At 41.1% G+C, this 5,865-nt stretch overlaps 1 pseudogene; it reads left to right on the forward strand.

Annotated features, from left to right (window-relative positions):
• Positions 1–2,083: 2,083 nt before the first annotated feature.
• Positions 2,084–2,292, forward strand: LOC114783767 (uncharacterized; annotated as a pseudogene).
• Positions 2,293–5,865: the final 3,573 nt, after the last annotated feature.

Consider the following 5,865-nt stretch of genomic DNA (forward strand, 5'->3'; position numbering starts at 1 on the left):
CCAATATCAGGCAGCTTCAAAGGATCATCAAAGCAGCTGGTAACATCATCGGAGCGTCTCTTCCGCCGCTGCAGGACATCTTCTATAAGCGCTGCATCAGAAGAGCCTCCTGCATCGTGCTTGACCCCTCACATCCATCACATGGACTTTTTACACTCCTCCCATCCGGCAGACGCTACCGCAGCATCAGGTCTCGATCCTCCAGGATGCGTGATAGCTTCTTCCCACAAGGCTTCCATCAGGCTTCTGAACACACTACCTGCACTCATACTTCCCCCCACACACACTCGCACTGTGGACACACACTCGCACTGTTGCACCTCTGCATCGCTGCAGTTATGCACATGCTGATATACAGACTACCTCTTCATATTGCACTGAAACCAAGAATAAGAAAAATGTTGAGATTTACAAACTGTACTATTATTACTGTTATTTATTTGCACAGTCGGTAAACATGTAAATATCACTTTTTAACACTTCATTTTTAGCTAAAATGTATATTTTGTGTCCTATTTATTTATATATTGTATTCCATGTGCCGCATCTGTTTTTTGTTGTATATTTTTATGTTGCCCTGTGTAAACTGGAGCCACGTCTTCTAGTCTCTCTGTATATCTGCACATTATATAGAAGAGATGACAATAAAGTTTACTTTGACTTGACTTTTGGGGCTAGAGAAAGGTTTGGCCAGGATTCCCGAGTTAGATCACCGTCTACAAGACCTCAACTGGCATTGCCTTCATGGCAAGCTGCCAGTAGGAGAGGTTGTGCACAGACTGACCAGGCATCTTAGATGCCCACGGTCCCAGTGTAACAACGAGTCAATTAGACACGTAATGTGGGACTGTGGGCATGCCAAAGCAATCTGGCGTCTGGTTTGCAGCCTCTGCAGAAAGTTAGACCTAAAAGGTTAGTCTGAAGGACTTTAGACAGTGGATGCTCACCCACTTTCTTCTGTTAAACCCCGATAAGACAGAAGCTCTTGTACTTGGGTCTCAAGAAGCCAGACATAAGCTGTCTGACTACATCATAACTCTGGATAGCCTTTCTATCTCACCAAGTACTGAAGTAAAGGATCTAGGTGTCCTCATTGATGCAGGTGCATGTAGATAATGTCACTAGAATAGCATTCTTTAACCTTAGAAATATTGCAAAAACAAGAAATATTATCTCAATGCATGATGCAGAAAAGTTGGTGCATGTCTTTATTACATCAAGGTTAGATTACTGCAACACACTACTGTCTGGATGCTCTAGTAGGTGCATGAGTAAATTCCAGCTAGTTCAGAATGCTGCAGCCAGAGTTCTAACTAGAACCAGGACCATTTGACCACATCACCCCAGTCTTACAATCACTGCACTGGCTACCCATCAAATTTAGGTTGACTACAAAATCCTACTTTTCACATATAAAGCCCTAAAATGGTCTCGCCCTGCAGTATCTCAGTGAACTTTTAGTTCTTTACGACCTGCCACGCCCCCTTCGATCAACAGGTGCGGGGTCACTACTGGTACCCAAAGTGCAGAAGGTCATAGCTGGGAGCAGATCCTTCTCCTATAGAACTCTGCAGTTGTGGAATGACTTGCCAGTCAGTGTTCGGTACTCAGACACAGTCTCAGTGTTTAAATGTAAACTGAAAAGACATCTGTTTTCTCTGGCCTACTGTTAAAGGCCCAGATACTGTGTCAATTATTAAGTCCACTATCACATAGTCACCCTGTTAAGCACAGACATTGCTCAATTCACCCTAGTTAGGCTGTCCTAGTTAGGGTGCCGGGCCACTGTAGCACAAATATACTAATATACCACATATTTCAGTACCAGTCGTACAGACTCCAGTGAAGAGACCAGATAAAAGAGAAGGGGGGAAATACACCAGACAGATGCCCTGTTCAAGGTTGTCTACACTGTGCTTTGTTGTTGCCTGGCAAAGGCTTGAATTGTACTTTTTCGATTCATTAAAATGACATTACAATGTTTGTGGCATTTCCCTCCCTCTTTCTGATTGTGTATTTTCCTGACCTAGACCAGGACGTAACAAATGGGGGGTTCCTGTTCTTCCCCTTCCCACATTTTAAGCTGTCTTGTTTAAAAATATTCAATAAAGTAAAAAAAAAAAATAATAATAATAATATAAATCTGTTCTTATCAGTTTAATAGCTGTTACGTCCCCCAGCAGTAGACCACAAATCAAGTGGATTTTTAGAACAGGGAGTCGGCAAACGTGCTTGCACCTTCTGCTCCACTGTTACGTCCCTGGTCTAGGTTCAGGGACATAGCAAATGGTACAAATGGAACAGAAACTCCAAAACAATACAATTGCACTTATGGCTAACCGTTTATTACAAAGACATATAAACAAAACACACACAAAGCAGTTCAAGTTAGTTGAGTTATGATTCATGATTCTGGTCACAATCCTTCACTTCACACCAACACCCTTTCCTCTTGTCCCAAAGCAGACGCCATTTTGTGCCCTCTGCCCTATTACAGCCCACCAATCATGACAGGAAGGGGGAGGAGTCCAATCATGGCCCAGCATCAGTATTTTGAACCTGATGCGTGCAGCTACTGGGAGCCAGTGGAGGGAACATAGCAGAGGGGCGGTGTGGGAGAACTTGGGAAGGTTGAAGATCAGGAGACATCACACCATGCATTGACCCAGTATTGCATGCCTCTGGGAGGGGTGTTCTTTCTCTGTTGTGTTGCAAATAAAAACTCAGCACCCGCTATTGTCACACGCTCACATGACGTGCCAGCTTTTTGCCTTTTTGCCAGTAACAGTCTTTACAGAATGACAGACACTTGCACTGTTTGTGTGCACATTCTCTCAATTGCATGTTTTGACAGTCATGAGGGTATTTTTACTGTTTGATACGTTTTCCCGCCTTTTTTCTCTGCTTCCCAACTGATCCCTGTCCTCCAGATGGAAGTGAATAACAGTCCCGTTTGGCAGCTAATTTACAACAGCAAACAAAGAACAAATCCTGATGAACCAAAACCTTAATAGGTCCTTACAGTGGATGAGAGCAGCTGCCCAATACAACACTCCCTTTGCTCAGGGATATGATTACAGCAACTCTCAAATTGAGTTATAGGCCCTTGCCTAAAACAATTGAATTAATGCAGGGCCAAGCGCATGGCAGCACACAGACATACAATCTACAAGAATTTGTTGATCGCATGAGGTCATGAGTCTTCAAAAAATGCATTCAATCCGATGCACACACGTTCATTGGGAACGTATTTGGGTTCACTGCCCAGAAGGTCAGTCAGACACAGTGTAACACACTGGTTTTAAAATGCCCACTCATCTACTCAAGTCAGTGTTTTGTTGTATATCAATACCAGTATAAATCATACCAAATTGTGCAAATGTAATGAATTACAGAATATGATCGTAGCAACCATGCCCTCAGGTTCAACTCTGTAGGCCTATGGTTAACTACAGGTTCATGTTAGCCCAATAACCAGTACACCGTGTTTGGAACAAACAATATCCTTTAATACAGAGTTGGGTTTAATATACAATTTAAAATGTCTAAAACACAGAGTTGACAAAGGAAAGTTGGGTGTACACTTTCGCCGTTAAAATGAATAAACACAAAAGGTATAAAAGGTAAAAGGATCAAAAACACACAAACCACACAATCAAAATAAAATCATTCCATGCAAATATGTTAGAACTAAACTAAAATCCAAAAACATTGGAATAAATACCCAATAAAATTATCTAAAACAAGAGACTTAAAAGGATTAACCGACAAAATCTAGAACATAGTAAAATAAGCTGGTCGTGACTCTGCCTGTTTTAAACACTGCAATTAATTGTTTACAGCTGTGAGTGGCACAGAGACACGCAGCTGTACATAATTACCTATTATGCCGTGGGGTGGATCGCTGGCTACATTCATATCATTAGCGTATGAAAATAATATCAGTATATTTGTGCCATTTTTATTCCAGTATTCATAATAACAACAACAACATTTATTTCTTATATAGCACATCATCACATACAGTATGTCTCAATGGGCTTTGACAGGCCCTACAGTTGACACCCCCCCACACTTGACCCTTCTGCACACAAGGAAAAACTCCACACAAAAAAAACAACTCTAGGAGAGAGAATAAAAGAAAGGAAGAAACGTTGGGAAGGAGTGATACAGAGAGGGACCCTCTTCCAGGGTAGAGTGAGCCTGCAAATGGTGTCATTTGTGGGGGGGTGGGGGGTGGTCAACTGTAGGGCTTGAGACATACTGTCAGTGGTGTAGTCTACATTTTTGTAGTGGGTATACTGTGCTTAGAAAAAAAGTACCCTGGTTCATGCAATGCAGTCAAGAATTTTTTGTATATTTAACTTTGCAAAAATTCTCAGATGCTTGTATTTAAACTGGATAAATGTACAACAACCATAACAGAGCTGCAGGAATTGTATTGAAAACATGGATACAGCATATATTCAAAACATGTTCAAATACTAAGATGTAAAGAAATATATCAATTGTTCAAATACAGATTGAACCAAATTAATGTGTAGATCTATAAAATGTTCCAAAAGTGTTTGTTCTCAGGCTGCTTAGGTTTCACTTGTCTTGTCTGTGTTGCAGAGTGGTGCTTTTGTAACCACGTTGTTACATCTTCCTAGGCTCAAAAAGATTAACAGGAGGGCCATTTATATTGATCATCATGAGATGACTAACATTTGACAGTAACAGAGAAGACCTTTAATCAGTGCATACATTGTTCATTAGGCTAAAGCCTCTTTCACATTCAGCTGTGCTACATGGTATGGTTTTCATGCAAATGATCAGAGGTTTAAGGTTTTCAGGCTCCTTGTTTTAGTCATGCCATTGACCGCCTGGTTTTCACAAAGATTAAATCTCTTGCAAAGTCTCTTTATTTCTGTCTCACCATATCTGATACTGGGGTTTGATGGCCAACTGGTTTTATCAAGTATGCTCAGATCACGTAGGATTTCCCCTTGAAAGGAGAGTCGCTACTCCAAATTACTGATCAAGCTTTGCAGGAACTGATTTTTGAACTATTGATTTTAGTTTGGGGTTTGGCTGTAAGGCACCAGACCCAAAGTGTCCTGAAGCCTTTGCTTCACTGGCCTCCACTGACTTTTCCCCTGGAGTCTTTAAAGGACCTGATACTGTGCTTGGAGCTGCTGAGTTAAGTTTGATAGTTCAAAAAGTGCATCATACATTAGTCCTAGTTCAGAAAGAAATTCTGTGCTTTGCAAACGATGTGCTAGTCCTTTATACATTTGCCTCTCTTTTGTGCTCCTTGTTTTCATTTTCATTCAAATTCAAATTTTATTTGTCACATACACAGTCATACGCGGTATGATGTGCAGTGAAATGCTTTCTGCAACTGCTACAGACCACAGTATTGCAAATGTTGCAAGTAAACAATGAACCAATATGCAAATATTGCAAACATAACCACGTCTTGTGTAAAAAAACGTCTTGTGTAAAAAAATATGTGTAACTGGTAGGGTGAAGGTGTGCAAATGAGTTACAGTTTTTACAATGTTTAAAGAAAGAAGAAAGAGCCATAAAAGAAAGAGCAGTAAGGACCTAAAAAGCGCAGAGTCAATTTGTGCAAAGTGGTTTTGTTTGGTCCACAGAAGCATTTTCAAAGTGTTTGTTGGGCGCACCATAGGACTTTCACAGTGCGGAAGCTGCTTGCTACCCATCATGTGTTCAAAATTCTGCCAATTTGTTGAACGTGAGATCCCACTTCTTGTGCAGCTTCCAGAAGTTCTCTGGCGTTTTTACTGGACTGGCTGTATAGATTGTGAATCTTTGCGCTGTAGTGTAAGCTCATTGGCTCAGTCTTGGCAACAGGAGGAG

This window comes from Denticeps clupeoides, unplaced genomic scaffold (genome assembly GCF_900700375.1).
Source record: "Denticeps clupeoides unplaced genomic scaffold, fDenClu1.1, whole genome shotgun sequence".
Classification (NCBI taxonomy): domain Eukaryota; kingdom Metazoa; phylum Chordata; class Actinopteri; order Clupeiformes; family Denticipitidae; genus Denticeps; species Denticeps clupeoides.